Source organism: Cajanus cajan, chromosome 11 (genome assembly GCF_000230855.2).
Source record: "Cajanus cajan strain Asha chromosome 11, NIPB_CcT2T_4, whole genome shotgun sequence".
NCBI lineage: Eukaryota > Viridiplantae > Streptophyta > Magnoliopsida > Fabales > Fabaceae > Cajanus > Cajanus cajan.
This window is the reverse complement of record NC_138527.1, coordinates 27,895,061-27,913,800: the sequence shown is the minus strand read 5'-3', so window position 1 is coordinate 27,913,800 and position 18,740 is coordinate 27,895,061. Positions and strand designations below refer to the sequence as shown.

Below are 18,740 nucleotides of genomic sequence, written 5' to 3'. Positions count from 1 at the left end.
ATATTCTGATTATTAGACATAATGTTATAATTCTACTGATCGTACTATATGTTATTTTTAAATTTGAATTCCTAAACTTTATTTGTTATGTATGACATTTTATTTTGTATGAATGAACTTGTTTTGATTTACATAATTATGATTGATTTAATATCTTTAAATAGGATAATTATTTAATACAATTTTGAATTTTAAAAAAAAATTCACAGAATTTCCCACGGATTTCCCACGGATTTATCCGTGGGAAATTTCTCACGGATTTGTTCGTGGGTAATTTCCCACGGATTTGTCCGTGGGTAATTTCACACAGATTTTTTCGTGGGTAATTTCTCAATAACTTTATATTAATTGTGAATTTTGTAAATTGAACCCTTAAATTGAAAATCTTTTACTCTTAAATCATATATACAAAATGTTATATTAATCGAAGATGATTTCTTATAAAACAAAATTAAATCTGTTGGAAAATTTATATTTTCGATGAAAAATTTTTGTAGGAAAAGTTATAATATTGATGAAATATTTCAGAAAAGTTTATATTTGTCGAAAATGTAAGAACTGGTTTTAAATTTGATATGAAAATATTATAATATTATTAGATAAGATTTTAAGTTAGTATTTTATTAATGGTTGATAATTAAAAAATAAAATAAGGATAAATACATTTTCTGAATTTTATATGTTTGATTTAAGATAACTTACAAAATAACTCTTGGTAAAGTTATTCCGCTCAATAACTCATGGTGTGTGTTGAATTGTATCGATCCAATTAATTGTTAAATTAAAAGTTATTAAATTTTACTAATAATTAATATAAAAAATTAATTAGTTTTGGAATAAATTGTTTGCTAATTAACAATATAATTGAAACATTAATCATTTTAAATTATTTAACTAAAATCTTATTGACAATTTACTATATGATCTTAATATTTTTGTATAACTAATATCTGGTTTTAAATTTTATATGAGAATATTATATATAATTAGATAAGATTTTAAGTTAGTATTTTATTAATAGTTGATAATTAGAAGGGAAAAAACAAGGATAAATACATTTTTTGAATTTTATATGTTTGATTTAAGGTAAATAAATATATTAAATTAATTAATAATTTATTTAAAATATTATAATTTAATTTATAAGTATGTAATAAATAAATATTTATAATTTTATAAATTATATTATCATTATAAATTATAAAATTAAATAATTTAAATTATAATTTTGAATAGAAAAAGTAGATGTTAATTATAAAAGTAAGTACATATAAATAAATAATAATTAAATATATTATTATTATTATTATTATTATTATTATTTGTAATATAAAATTATTATATATTATTATTATTATAGTACAAATATGAGATTGTATATTTGAGGATGACTTAAATGAATTAATTTGTACAAGTTATACTGACAATATACATATACATTTCAGTAGCTTACTCATCAGAACTTCACAGTTAAGCGTGCTTGACCTGGAGTAGTACAGGGATGGGTGACCTTCTAGGAAGTTTCCCAGAAATTGCATAAGTAAGGATAAAACATGCTAAACAGTAAAATATCGTGAAATAGAACCCTTGAGAGACCAAATATGAGGGTTGTTATATTAATAAATTTATTAAAATTAAAAAAAATTTATAATTTCTGACGTTAATTTCCCACGGATAAATCCCAAGGATAAATCCGTCGGAAAGTTACCCACAGATAAAAATCCGTCGGTAAATATTTTAGACGAGTACTTTATCGACAGATTGGTGTCCGTCGGAAATGCACTATTACCCACGGATTTTTGGCATTTCCCACGGATTCTTGCCATCTGTAATAGCGAATTTTCTTGTAGTGAAAAGACAGAAGGAGTTAGTGATCTAGAGAAGAAGAATAATCAAACAAAGAAATTTGGGAGAGAAAGGAGCTCACAGACCCAGAGTCCTTCTCTCCAAAATCTCTCTCTAGATTTTCTTTGAGAATGAGCTTATGAGACTCCCTTCTCAGAGAAAACCTTAAATACTCTTCTCTTTAGCATCCACTAAACCCTGAACCAACTTACTATGTTACATGAATTTTATTAGTAATTATTGATTTTATTAATTTAATTGTTGATGTATATAGTTGTTTGATTGTTGTAAAACTCTAAGGATTTAAAGATTTTTATGAATTTAACTATTTAGGAGTTGTTTTGAGTAGATGTCAAAGTTGACCGAGTTTAGGAGAATATAAGATTTTCCTTAAGATTTCTTAAACTAGGGTGGGTGACACTTCTTAAACTCTACCAAGTCATTTTGCTCCTATGACACCATTGGTCTCGTTGCCTCTACCACAACCCTACTCGCCTTTATTTGAGCAAAATGAGCATTTTGCTATTGCATTGTCATGACCATCATCTCTATGACCTTAACAATCTAGTCATCTAGGGGCCTCACCATTTTATACAAATCAACAAAACCATTTAGTAACATTGCACAACAACTACATCATAAAGTAAAACTCACAACAAAAACCTAATACTACAAGAAAAACTATTATTATCTATGGAATATTACCTATAATTTTTTTTCATAGATAATGTTTAGTTATCTACAAATATTATCTACGAAATTTTTTCTGTAGGTAATTTTTAGTTATCTACGGAATATTACCTACGGAATATTTTCGTGGATAATGTTTAGTTATCTACGGAATATTACCTACGAAATTAGTTATTTACGAAATATTACCTACAAATTTTTTTTTATAGATAATGTTTAGTTATCGATGAAATATTACCTATGAAATTAGTTATCTACGGAATATTACCTACGAAATTAGTTATCTACGGAATATTACCTACGTAATTATTATCTACAGAATATTACTTACAGAATTTTTTCTATAGATAATTTTTTAGTTATCTAAGTGATGTAAAGAATATTTGGTAAAAAATAAATATTATTAAAAATTGTCATTTTAAATTTTTTTATTTTTATAAATTAATGATGATAAAAAATAACATACTAATATTTGGTTTTAAATTTGATATGAAAATATTATAATATAATTAGATAAGATTTTAAATTAGTATTTTATTAATGGTTGATAATTAGAAAATAAAACAAGAATAAATATATTTTTTTAATTTTATATCATAGATTTAAGATGAATAAATATATTAAGTTAATTAATATAATTTATTTAAAATGTTAAATTTAATTTATAAAAATAATATTTTAAAAGAGAATGATTATAATAACACCAGTGTAACTTTTACTAAGTATTACATTGCTCAATATATTTTAAATGTGAATTTTATAAATTCAACCGTTATATTGAAAATTTTTTACTCTTAGCTCATATATACAAAATTTTATATTAATTCAAGATGATTTGATTCTTCATTCTTGTAAAACAAAATTGACGAAATATATACATTTCAAAATATACTAAAATATGAACATTTTGATTACCTTCAAGTTGTTGTTCAATTTTAACAAAATTCGATAAAAACATATAAAGTGATATGAACTTTCAATCTAACGGTTGGATTTACAAAATTCACATTTAATATAAAGTTATTGAGCGGTGTAATACTTAGTAAAAGTTACACCGGTGTTATTATAACTCTTATCATTTTAAAATATATAAATTATTATTTAAACTTTTAAATTTATAATAAATAATTTAAATTGTATCATAATATTAATTTTAAATAGTAATAAGTAGACTGTTAATTATACAAGTAAGTATATATATATATATATATATATATATATATAAATAAAAATTAATTAAATATAATATAATAATTATTATTGGTAATATAATTATTATATATAATTTTATTTTTTATAGCGGTCTGGACACACCAAAATGAGATGGATCCAAAAATAGTATAAGTATGAGATTGTATAGTTGATGATGACTTAAATGAATTAATTTGTACTACTTATACTGACAACATGCATATGTTTTTCAGTAGCTTATCTCATTAGAACTCCACAGTTAAGCGTGCTTGACTTGGAGTAATATAAGGATGGGTGACCTTCTGGAAAGTTTCCTAGAAAATATGCAGTAAGGACAACACACGTTGAAAAGTGAAGTGTCATGAAATAGCATCCTTGAGGGGCCAAATATGAGGGTTGTTACATTAATAAATTTATTAAAATTAAAACAAATTTTTTTTGAAGGTTATCTACGGATAAAATCCATAGATAACAACTATCGTGAGTTATCTACGGAAAAAATTCATAGATAACAACTTTCGTGGGTTATCTACGTCCTTATTACCTACAGATTTTTTCCCGTAGAGAATCCGTAGATAATTAACACTTACCTACGGATTTTCATGCTTATCTACGAATTTCTTCTGTAGATAATGCTGATTTTTCTTGTAGTGTAATGAGATCACCCTAACAAAGTGCTCAATAGACTTGATCAATTATGATACCATAAAAGTGTAACGACTTACCTTGGTCACTGCACTTAAGAATTACTAACCACAAGCAGCAAAAACTACTAAAAAATATCTAAGGTTAATATATTCACATCACCTATATATACACACACACATACATACACACACACGTGTACAATCATCCATAACAATGAAAATATAAACCCTAGGTTTTTGGTTAAGCAACATCTATACAAGACCTCTCCAAAAGTAACATCTAGCCACAAGACATCAACATGGCACCACACGACATCATCGCCTCTGGCTAACCCTACCCTACTCCTTTGAAAACACGATCATTGTAGTCCAACAACCAGCAAAGCATGCAAGGATAAATTATATTTCAAAATAAAATGTAAGTATAGGAAGAAAACATTTATACTACCATCAATATCAACATGCAAACTAACAATAACACCTCATGGTTCACAACATTCACCAATTCAACAAAACACCAACATGTTTGAAACCTAAACACCCAAACAATTCAAGCATTCACCACCATTATATCATACAAGGTATTCATCTAGTGCATATGAACAATAATCAACTCACACCACATCACATGCACATATTACAACTAATGTGTCACCACAGATTTACCTATAGATATTTCCTAACACACTTGAGAAGTTTAAGTAGCTTAACCTTATTGAACCAACTTGATCATTTCACACTTTATGCACTCGTTAAATCGACAACTAAATTGGGATACCAATCCCCATCCTTTGATTTCTCGGGCGTTTCCACTTAAACTAAGAAATTTTGGTTTCACTGTCAAGACTAGTATAATTGGGAATAGGCGTACCGCGACCTTGGTATGCATTACCAAGTCACTTATGATATTAGCCCACTAACTATTCCCAAGGAACAATGCAACCTTTTCAGTAATTAACTAAGGGTTATAGCTCTCGACTTCATAGCTTACTCCAACATAGACTAAGGACATAGAGGAGACTTAACAAATTCACTCCAAAAGTTTCACACCTACTTAAGGAGGATTTAAAAAATTGGCCTCCTCGAGCGCCACAATATTCCCTACATGGGATATTTGATTTTAAAATCAATATCCTCTCCTCTAATCCTAAGTTGATCAACATGTTTTAATGCCTATAACATTCTCACTACCAATGCCTCAACACACATCATCTATATACATTAATCCAAGTCAATGAGTATAGAGATCAAATATCACCAATCATTCAAGTATAACAAACCAATGTTCATCAATAACTCAACTAGTAAAACATCTTAATATATTATCCTAGATCAATATACATATAGAACTATCACCATCACACAACATACAACATCCAATAGATCCAACCATTCTATTCATATTCCCTTTTCAACTAATGAAACACAAGGCTTTTCAAAACAACCTACGCCTAATGTCACACAACCTGCACCCAATGCCATTAAGGTTGGGAGCTCTTTGCCTCACCCACACTCGATGCCACTAAACTCACACCCAATGTGGTTGCAGTAGGGAATCCCTAGGACCTCCCACCTGACCTGAAAACATCAACATCCAACCCCATTTCAAGTAGAGAGTTTCTACTTGACTCATAACCAGCGTCACTTTATTGGTGTTTGATGTTGCCTAGGCAAAGAACCTCTACCTTGATCACGCTTGGTGCCACCCATCTAGGGTCCAAAGTCACCAAGTTAGAGACTTTCTAGTGTTCTCACGTCCAACGCTAATCAAACAACACCCAACACATTCCCAACATGAGACAAGTCTCTCTTCTCGTGTCTGGTGCCATTGATCATGCATCCAACGTGAATTGAGACAAAGGCCTATGGTTGGAACTATCCCTAAGTATGTATTGGAAATGGCACATTATTTGGAGGGTAGTTGACAGACTAATTTCATATAAGCTTAGTTATGCATGCTAAAGTCTTGGTAAGCTCACATCATAGTTGTTCTATATCAGACAGAAATATTGGACTTTCCTAGTCTAATTGGAGAGGTCTAAGAAATCATGTTGCGTTGTGGATTGATAACCAAATTTGCTATTGATCTAACAAGCCCAAAAAGATCGTGTTATTAAGTTGGTTTGATAGGGTCAAGCTACTTAGACTACTCACCACGTTGTAAGAGCTCTCTTAGTTGAAACGTGTTACGATGCATCATATTATTGTGTTGATATATTGTTAATTTGACTTGTGTTGAAAGTTGATATTGTTGTTATATTATGATATATGTAGGGGTGGGTATATGGACCTGAGTCCGCGGACCGGTCCGTAAGTCCGCGGACTTCACGGATAACGGACCCATTTTTTTTAATCCGTATAATCATACGGACTTTTTAGGTCCGGCCCGTTTAGTCCGCGGATTTTGCGGATTTAATCCGCGAGCCCGCGGATTACCCGTTTAAATGTGGACTCAAATTTTATTATTGAAGATGCTTGATTATATTTGATAGATGTAATTGGACTTACGAATATTTTATGTTTGTTTTTAAGATATTAATTAAGACTTTGATGTTTTAAGGTATTTAGACTTTGATGTACTTGGACTTACAAATGTTTTATATTTGTTTGGTTGTGTATTAAGACTTTTAAAGTTTTAAGGTAGTAAGGCTTTAATATTTGATTAATAGTTGGTATGCTTGGACTTTAAATTTTAAAGGCATTGAGACTTAAATATTTCTATTAGAAATTTAAAATGTGTAAACTTTGTTATTTAAGACTTTGATTTATTATTTACAATGTTTGATGTTATTATTAGAAGTATATTTATATCATTTTATATGTTTTTTTTTCCTCATGTTTTCATAGGTTAAATAAAGGAAAAGAAATTTAAAATCTGAGTTAATATTCATTTAAACAATTTATATTTAATTGGGCCCGCTGACTTATCCGTTTATCCGCGGGCTTCACGGGCCGGATACGGACTTGAAGATTTAAGTCCATTTATTTCGCGGACCGAATTTATCCGGCCCGTTAAAATGCGGATTTCGCGGACCGGGCCTTAAACGGGCCGGACCGGTCCGCATACCCACCCCTAGATATATGTGTTGTTATGTTGTGAAGATGTTAGTTGGTAACTTGATGTTGAATTTTGTTAGTGAACTGTTTTATAAGTTGAGAAGCTACCTTGTTGTAAATTTATGCACATGTTAATATGTTGATAGTGATGGTTAAGTTGAGCTTAAGATATTGTTAAATTGTACTGTTGAAGTTGTTGTATAGTTATTTATTCCTTCTATATTATGTTATTTCTTTTGAACTCAAGTTTACCGTTGCATTTTCTTGTTGTTGGATCACGTTAATCATATTTAATATGAGAGTATGGTAAAATTAGGCTAAAGGGCGAACTAGACTTTTGCTAGAGATGACGGTGTTGTTTGGCATGTTCTGACACAACTTGTAGATAGGTGTTGCTTGACTGATAACTTAAGATTTATGTTTTCAATTTGGATTATTGTAGATGTATGTATATGTACAAGATTATGTCGTTGTAGTTCCACTAAGGAAACTTTATGTTTTTCAGGTTATTGTTTCCTGTGCATATATATTGTTGCATGTATATCTAGGAACTATTTATATGGTAATCCTAGGTAATTAGATTTATGTTTTTCTCCTGCTTAGTTGTTGAGCTTTAAAGTATGGACACCTGCCAAGTCATTACAATGTCTCTTAGAGTGTGTTTGGCTAGGAAACTTAATGGAGTAATTTATTTATTTTTTGAAGAATTTCAAATGTCTAGAAATGAAATATTATGTTTGGATGGAGAATTTACAAAGAATTTGAAAATCAAGCATTTATGAAATTCCTTAAAATAATAGAATTTCAAATTCTTCCAAAAATTTAAGAGTTTGAAATTCTTCATGTTTTTCTTTCTTATTTCATCTATATATCTTTTATCTCTCTCTCTCTCTCTTATCTCTTAATTATCAAAAATATTTTTTAAATTATTAAATATTATCTAATATTATTTTTAAAACTATTAATTATTTAAAAATTAGCTAATATTTATTTTTATAAAATTTAATCTTAAAATCTCAATGTGTGTGTGTATAAAATCATTTTTTTCCATAATGAAAATCAAATTACCATATTCAAACTATAGAATTTAAAATTTAAAAAAATTGAATTGACTTATCCAAACAAAACATTTAAAGAATGATGAAAATTGAAATCGAAGTAATTTAAATTTTAAAAATTTTAAATTTCTTGAATTTCTAAAATTCTTCATCTAAACACATTATTCATTTTTCATCCCCCATAAAGATTTGGGTAGGTTTGATGGTGAATTTAAGGAGTCAAGGTCACTTTGGGAGGTTGAAACATACATTTGTTCCTTCAATAATTCCATTTAGTTATGTAATTCATTTTCTTTATAAAAACCTTAAATAATATCAATAGTATATCAAATTAATTACATTTTTTCAGTCAAGTTTCGTTGTCACTCAATTTTTAAAATTTTACATTTTAACACCTAACTTTTAAATTTACATATTTAGTTATCTAATTAATTGGTTGTGTGTTTCTATTAATTAACTGATCGTTGAGGTGGTACATTGACTGTTAATGTAATACGTTGATTGTTGGTGTAGTACGTTAATTACGATACATTATGTTACATAATCATTTATATGTCATATCAACAATTCACATCAATAACGAATATGTCACATCGACATTCAATTATTAGAGAGCAACAATAGAATAAAGAGATGAAAAAATGTTTTTAAAGTTTAGTAACAAATAGGTAATTTAAAAAATTAAGTGACAAAATTTACAAAATTATGAATTTGGGTTATAAAATTTATAATTAAGCCTAATATTTTTAATAAATTACTTTATAAAGACTAAACGGTTTTTAAACCAAAATTAATATTTAGTTTGATTCTCTTTAAGTAATGTTTTCTATTTGAACATATTATGAATAGGAAAAAAAATATTGAGATAACTAATTAACTTTATCATACTATAAATATTCCTAATTTAGATAAGATACTTTCTTACAAAAGATACTTATAATCTAAAAAAAAATTAAACTAATGTACCGGAACTCAAACTCCCCATTTCAAAAGATGAAAGTTAAGAGTTTGACTCCCAATCCACATCACGTTATATATAATATATATTTCATTTGCGATAATGGAGAGTATATGCAATTAAACAAAGCAATGGTTATAAAAATTCCACGTTTATGAATTAGGTTCCTCCACTCATCAAAGTGCAATTTTAAATAAATGAAACCAATAGTTCATTGAATTAGCTGGTTAAATTAATGAACCAAGGTTGATTATTAATCCCTAAACAGCTAAAGTTATTGAGCATATGATAACGTAAGGAAAGTGAGTATTATTGAGAAAACAAACAGAAGAAATAGAAGGAATATCCAAAATCCATATGCCCACAATCCACCAATTATTTATAGGTGTAGTACATGTCAACGTTGTTATTCATTTCTGCATTTTCTCCACCGTTCATGTCAAATCAATTCCATTATTTTCTTATCATAATGGGACTGATATTTGTCTACTTTATGGAAAAATAAAAATTATGTTGTTCACGTGTATCGTTTACAATGATAATAATATCTCATACAATATCTTCATGCACTGGCCAAACCCACCAATAGAAGCAATACATTTATAAGTGAATGTATAATATGATTTTTTTATTAAGAATAATTAACTAGTTAATTGAGAGTCAACAACTTTTTGTTTGAATTAGCAAAATTATTAAAAATAAGTATAATGATTTAATAAACTTATTCTTCTACATTTAACAATTCATAATTAACAAGGAAAAATATATACAACTAATTATCAAGAATTATTATTCAAGAAATATTTGGAAAATAGATATTATAATATATCCATGCAAGGGTCTCAACAACAACTAGAGAAATACAATTTTGTACAAATATATAAAGATAAACAATAATCCAAATATCAAAATAAAAATCTTAATAGTCAATCAAACCTACTATAATCAACTAACAACTACTGGACTAGTTACCCTGAGGTAGTCCAAAATCAACACTGCCAACCAACAAGGTCTCCAAAAGGCTCTGTCAGAAAACCTATTCATGCTCTCCTTTCGTATCAAATATGATAATCACAATCTAATTACATAGAAACATACAAGAGTAAGATAGTATTAATTTGAAATAATCAACAAAGAGAGTATGAAAGTAAAAGCAACTATTCTATCCACATATGCCCACTCAACTTGTTCAACACATCATCAACAACTACCATTTTCAAATACAACATATTATTAATTTGAACAACATAACATCAACACCTCAAGTTGCAACACAACAACCCCCCAATACCATTCATCACAATTCAACATTGCATATGAACAAAACTCAATCAACACATCATATGCACAACACAATAACTTTATGTATTGTCACACATTTCAATTAGAAGATCTCTCAAAACATAGATGAATAGTCTAAATGGCTTGACCCTACCGAATGAAAAACTTGGTCTTTTCAATCCAACTAGATCATTAACCTATTTGGATAAAAATTCACAACACAACATGAAATTTCTCGTATTTCGCCACTTAAACTAGAAAGTCTAGTATTCTTGTCAGGTAGAATAGTTTAGGTGTGACTCTACCACATCATTAACTAGTATAACTAAGCCACGTATGAGATTAGTCCATTGGCTACCCTTCAAATACTACACCCTTTTAGTACTTAGTTAGAAATTTTGATTCCCAACCTTGTACCTTACTCTAATTTGGTTGCTTTATACATGTATGTCTCAATCTTATCCACATATGAATCAATAGTGGTTGCTTGTAGTTGGTATGTCTCAACTTGATCCACATATCACATCAACTAAGGTCCAAGAGGAGACAACCATCTACTTCAAGGGTTAACTTCCCAAGAAGGGTTTTCAACAAATTAGGTTCTCAAAACATCATAACACACAATGTGATATGCAACTTTAAAAATAACTTCTCTTATAGTCTTAGGTCAATCAATGCAATATAAATTTAATGTCAAAACATTCTTAACACAATTACTCAACTAAACAACATATAATTTAACTCAAATTTCAACCATTAAATTAACTTATACAATATACTACACCAGTGTATAAAGATTCAACATTACGTATCAACATATGATATAAAACACAACTTAATCCTCATATAGCATGCCATAGATTCCACAAATATATACATATTCAACCTTTAAAAACACAAACAATACATATTTAAATGGTAGTCCATGTTTAGAATCACAATTTTGCTCAATCCATCTAAAACTCTACCAAAATCAAACATGCAACATAGGTATCATATATTCACATCATCCACAACTCATTTTTCAACAATAACTTCAACATGCAACTAATAAAATGATCAAATGATCAAATTCTCTTAATATGATTCATAAGAAATAAAAACCCCAACCATTTAATCAAAATCAATCAACACAACCACGAGTTTATGAAAGTAAATCAACATATGACTCAAATAATTCAACAAGAGATGCAATCTAGTTTCCCTTACCGTAAAATCACATTGGAAAAAAGGAAGAAGGAAGAAGGAAGAAGGAGGATAAGAAATCTGGGCACTTCGCACAAATGCTCCAACATTCTGATTCTCGGCTCAAAAGACTTTGAATGACCCGCTAGCTACTTAATCCATAACTTCTACAACTCCCGTGACTAAAAAGAAAAAGAAGAGGGACTTAGAACTTCATAACTCCTCTCTCTAGAATCTCTTTAAGGTTTTCCAAAAAATGAGTTTATGAAACTCAATTCTTAAAAAAAACTTTATATATTTCTCTTTTCAGAATCAAATTGGACCTCTATCTAGAGAACTCTTTAATCACCTAAACCCCATAAGAAATTACTTAATTTTAGAGTTTCTCAACAACTTAACAACAAATCAACACAATACAAATTTCAATAAAATCAATACAACTATTAAAAACGCCAATGTTATAAAAATTAAACTCTTTTTATGAGCACAAACATTTTTAATAAATTGTAGGGGCTTTAAAATATATAATTTAAATAAGTTTTAAATTTTCGATATGGTACAAAGATATAAAAATAAAATATTTTAAATGACTGCACAATTAACAAAAACGTTTACTTAATTGAACACAAGTTTAAAAAAAATGTCATGAAAAGAAAAAGACAAGTAATTATTTAAGGAAAAGGCTTTATGATTATTTTTGCCTCGCATAGTTTAATTTGTTAAATAAAAATGAAATAGCATTATTTATCAACACTACATTCGTACGTGGGAAACTAAGTTTGAATTATTGAATAAGGTTTCGAGTTTAATTTTTTTATGAAAAAAATTTGTAAATTGAAATATACTTTTTAATAGTGCTAGTAAGATTTTTCCTTTTTTATCCTTGTTATTTTGTTTTAGTCCTTACACAAAACTTGTTTTTATTTTTTTATTTTGTCATTATATTATGTGAATATTTTTCTTTTAGTCACTACTATTTTTTTTTTAAAGAACTAACGCAAAATGAAATGAACTAAATATCATATAGACTAAAATGAAAAAATAGATATGTAACATTATAATGACTTAAAATAACAATTGCTAAATTTTTTTAATTTGAATGATTTGACACTTGTGTTCTTTAACTAAAATATTGAAGGTACCACCTACAGAACTAACTCTATAAGAAAGAATTATACCTCATTATTATCAAACCAAAATAAATAACATAATTATTATAATTTAAAGAGTTTTTCTATCATGTAGAACTTTGCATAGGTTAAGAAGTATTAAATATTTATTTTTAAAGCATTTTCCCACCTAATTAATTAAGAGTCTTTGAAAAGATAAATTTCTCATTTATATTTATTTAACTACTTAATTTAAATATTTTTATTATCTTAATCATTTTAATATTATTCATTTATTTAGCTATGTCCGTCCAAAATTAACTAAAATTAATGGTAGAAACTAAAAAAAGAACATAAGAGAATTTTAAAGATCTAAAATTGATAAAAACATTTAAAAGGAATAAAACAAGACAAAACTATATTATGACAAAATAAAAAATATTTTCCAAAAGCAACCAAATATTTTAATTTTTTTTTATAAAATCTTTAAAAACTAAATTACTTTTTTTTTTTTATACATTTGTAAAATCAAATTTTGTGAAAGAAAAAGATGAAGCCCAAAAATTCCAGTGATTACGTCACATAAATCAACCTAGCTAAGCCAGCCCCACTAAAATTAGCCCACGCACAGGAAAGCCTATCTGAATCTTAAAAAAAAAAACAGAAAAAAAAAACCTATCTAAACATCATTCAACGAAGATAATCACTAAGATTAACCTAATAATTAGGTACAAAAGGATTAAGATAGTTAGAAGCATAAAAATCATTTAATTCTCATTATGATTATCTTTATAATCTTTTCTCTTTTAAAAAAAATAAATAAATTCAACGAAGGTAATCTCATGAAGCTTGTAAAGGTTAAAAGATTTAAGTTCTTCTTTTCCTTGGTATAAACATCTAAGTTTTCGTTAGTTGAAAATATGCACTTTTTTATTATTTTTTTATATCTAGGAATATGAGAGAATACAATATTCAATTCCTTTCCTCTCAACTAGACTAAAATTAATTGATTTTAGTTTAATATTTTTTTAATGTTTAGTTTGATGTTTCACAAACTTAAATTAGTTCGGTTGAATTTTGAATATTTCTATTTTGCTTCCAAATTTGAAATGTTGGGTCGATTACTCGATTTGATCGTGTCTGTGTTTTTTAGCTTTAAAAATATTTATAAAATGATTAACTAAAAAATAAGTGTGGAAAAGAAAACATGATAGTGCTAGAAATAATATGAGAAGTAAAAAGCTTATAGTAGATAAATATATAAAATAGTTTAACATATTCTAGCTTGTAATTTTTAAAACCAAAAAAAGATAGATTTTTTTTTAAAGAATCGAATTTTATTTTATTATTTTACATCATATATATAATTAAAATGCTTAATAAATAAATATATTTTAATATATAGATTATATTTTAAATTTATCTTGATGATTTAATTTTTTTTAATCATAATATTAATGTGAAATATCTACTAATATTTGTTGATATATTAATGTGACTAAGACATTCTATGTTGATATGAGATGTGACATAGGTCTCATCGACATAAAATATTTGCAAATTCTATGATGGATTAACACATGACATAGAAAGTTAATTTTCTATATCGTGTGGTCAACACCAGTCATAATAAGGGTACGAAATGTGATATTTTAACACATTAACATCCACATTTTATGATGCGTGTAACTTTATTTGTTATAGAATGTGCACCTTCTATGATAGGTGAGACATTACTCGTCATAAACTGTGCACTTTTTTTTATCTTGTTTGTTTTATGAATTTTTCAAAACCTATACAATAGAAATACATTTCAGGTAATACAAAACAACATATTGTTATTCAATTCAATACAAACCTATATAAAATATAATATCTATCATTTAAATTCAAACAAAGTACAAATTAAACTACATAGCAAACTAAGAGAGTTAAAAATAAAGTTAAACATTAATCAATATACAATTAATTAATAACAATGAACAATTATTATAACCATGTACTAATGTTATCAAATAACAATGAATATAAAGTAAACTAGCCAATATACAAAAATAAAACTAAATCAATGTACAAAAACATAAGAACAACAAGAAATATAATTGATCAAAATCTTATCAAATTTAAAATGGGACTTAATCTCTCTCTTTATATATCACTCAACTATAAAAATATATATCTTTTCAAACTGTCCAAACGAATAGTTCAAGATTCAATAAGATGATTATATATTAATTGTATAACCATTGTATTCAATCTCAAATGAGAAACTAAGTTTAACTCACAATTGATCAGTATTTCTAACAATTATAATATAACACTTCGAGATAATTAAACATATAATTATGCTTATTTAAAACTCATATAAAATCAACAATATAATATACACATGTAATTAACCATGTCAACACAACAAAAATTAAATTAATAATAATTAAAGTATTCATTTAATTATTACTAACTTAAAGTGTAATAAAAAATATATTTTAATTAAAAATTTTAATTTTTAATCTACATCTTCTAAATTGACCAATATCAATAAAATAATATAGTTTTAATTTAAATTCTTATTGTCTAACATTGCATAACTAACAATTTATATTTGATTATACTAACATAAATTTAGTAATTATCATAAAAGTCTAAAATTATGGGTACCTAAAAGATTTTTAAATTAATGTCCAATATTGCATATATACGTATCTAACATTTTTTTTTAATTTTTTTATTTATATCATAATTTAAAAGGATATTATAAAAATTGCCTAATTTAGTACTTTCTAATTTTTACATTTTAACTAACTTAAGATTGTCTATAATTTTACCAACTATCTAAATTGACTAATAATGTTGTCATCTATATCATTATATATGCGTGCCCCAAAGGAAGGAGCAAATAAGTAAACAATGAGCAAAGCCAAAATGAGCAAATAGGTAAACAATGAGCAAACAGGTAATCAATGAGCAAATCCAAAATGATCAAATAGATAATGAGCAAACCCACATTTAGAATAATATGATATTATCCACTACAAACACTAAAAATCATGGAAGAGGGAGAAGAAAATATTCAAAACTAGGAGAACATGCGAAGGAGAACTAGAGAAGAAGGTTGTCAGAGTGAAGCAAAAGTGGACTAGAAGTAGTCGTCAAAATATTTTCATCATGGTGGTCACTAAAACAAGTGGGAAGCCTACACGGAAGAGTCGTCAGAAACTATCGTTGCATAAAGAAAAAAATGAAATAGTGGAGTTTGCACTCGCATCGTGAATAATAACAAGACATTCTATTACAAGTTATGATTTACTTATCATAGAATATTTTGACATATTTACAAATATGTCATCGCATTTCTTACTATATTGTGTGGATAACACCCGATATAGAAAGTGCATCAAGAAGTCATCTTTTAATTTTTCAATAATGATAACTAATTTTTTGTCAATAAATTTAAATTATGATCTAAAATTATTTTTACCTATTAACAATTTATTTTAAAATATTAAAATTTAATTAATAATAATATAATAGAAGATATATTAAAAGAGATGAATAACTTAGAAGATCAAATATATAGGAAACAAATGATATGGTTTGAAATGAACAAGAGAAAAAACATTTTCGGTAGTGAAAGACAGTAATATTAAAACGCATATTAAAAGAGAGATCAGAAAATAAGAAGTAGGGAGAGAAAAAAAAAACTATTTTTTTTAAATTATGTATTCTAATTTATAATATATGAAAGATTTTCAAAAGTTACTCTCATAATTTTTTTAAATAGAAAATGGGTTTTTAAAATAAGAAACAAATAGATCCCAACATAATGGAAGACTCTAGTAGGCAGGTTTGTAAATAATTTGTCTAGTTTCCATTGCATAGGGATAGGGTCACATTGGAGGTGAAAGGGAGGTCTTATTGATGATAATTGCTGTGATATGGATAATCTTGTACCATTTGAGAAAGATTGGGATAAAGTTGTTGGGCAATCTGGGTCACTATAAGTTTGAGTACATATGTGCAGTGTTTTTTTGATGGTTTATATGGAGACAAAAAGTGGGAGTGAATAGTGATGGTGAGTTAGTGGTGTATGGATTTTACAGCTCGGCCATTACTAAGGAATACTATTCCACCATCACTAAACACATTTAGCTGTCAATGCACTTTATGCTTCATGTCCATCGCCTCTATCCACCAAATAAAATAAATAAATAAATGTTATGTCATTGAAAAATAATTATATATATATAAAAGGAAGGATTCGTTTATTTCAAGGGGTAAGTTTATCTAGATTTATTTCGTTCAATAATTTATATTGTACATTAAATTTCAATGATCTAATTGTCGAATTTAAAATTCATAATGAACAAATCAAGTCTACAAATTTTTAAAAAATATGAAGATCATATGATAGTTCATTTCATTAATTCAAATTGATGGGTAATCATAAAAATATTTTATAAATTGATTTTAATTAATGAAACGACATATTAAATAATTTTCAAATTTTTAAAAAATTTGCAGACTTAATTTATGCATTAAGAACTATAAATTTAACAATTGGCTCATTAAAATTTAATGTAGGACATGTGTTATTGAACGGAGTAAACAGATCTCTCTTCTCTCTATATATATTATGTAATTAGATAGTGATACATAGTAATTATGTTTGTACTCTCATAATTTAAGTTATTTATTTTAATTTAAAAGTTATTATTAATTATTTTCATTTCTCATTATAATAAATAGAGTCAACTCTGAATTTTTTAAGGTCTTTGGTGAATCAAAAGTATGACACCTTCAATTATGTAAGTATTGTCTTTGTAATTTATATTGTGAAATTATTAGGATATCAAAAGTACTTATAGATCATTCACGGTAGGCGTATCTCATTTAGTATTATTTTTTAGTAATTCATCTTGTGAATCACTTCTTAGATCATTTCATGTTATTAGGTCGCAAATGTTTAATAAATTATACTAATTAGGTTGTCCAGCGTGGATATGTTAATTTTTATTATGACATATTCATTATTTTTCAACTAAAATATTATGGTCTTCACTATTCTTATATAATTCTTCATTCTAAAAAATTTTAGCTTTCGAGTTTAGATTATCTAGATTTTTATCATTTTGAAGAAAAATTATAGGATATTTAACAAAAAAAAAATGTTATTACAAACACCCTTTTAGAAATTAATATGAATATCAATTTGTTTGTTTGTTTTCCATTTTAGATCACCAGAAGGTTGTTTTCTATGCAACATTTTCAAACTCAAGCAATTATAAAAGTATAAACAAAAAACTAAATTATAATATATATAATTCAAATTATGGGTCTTTAATGAGTAAATGACAACGAGATGAAATAATAGTACTTGATTGCCTATTTTTATACCCTCACTTGAACTCTCAATTTGTTGTAATTGAAGAAAAAAATTAACAATGATGACACGTTGCCAAGAAATTTACGGTGGCTAACATATAGATGTTTTTAATTTGATTTTAAAGTTCTAGCAAAATATAAGAGATCATAATTAAGAGAATGGAGAGAGAATCAAGAGATTATATATATATATATATATATATATATATATATATATATATATATATATATATATTATAGAAAGGGAAAAGAAGATATTTCAAGACGATTTGTATTTATTAGTAATAGAAAAAATATACAATAAGAGAAAATATAAAAAATAAATCAATAATATATT

At 26.6% G+C, this 18,740-nt stretch overlaps 1 long non-coding RNA gene across 1 annotated transcript; it reads right to left on the bottom strand.

Annotated features, from left to right (window-relative positions):
• Positions 1-10,213: 10,213 nt before the first annotated feature.
• On the bottom strand, positions 10,214-12,967 carry LOC114916041 (uncharacterized). Its single transcript, XR_003804341.2, has 2 exons — positions 11,937-12,967; positions 10,214-10,524 (listed from the first exon to the last, which is right to left on the bottom strand). It is a non-coding gene; the product is annotated as an uncharacterized LOC114916041 (long non-coding RNA).
• Positions 12,968-18,740: the final 5,773 nt, after the last annotated feature.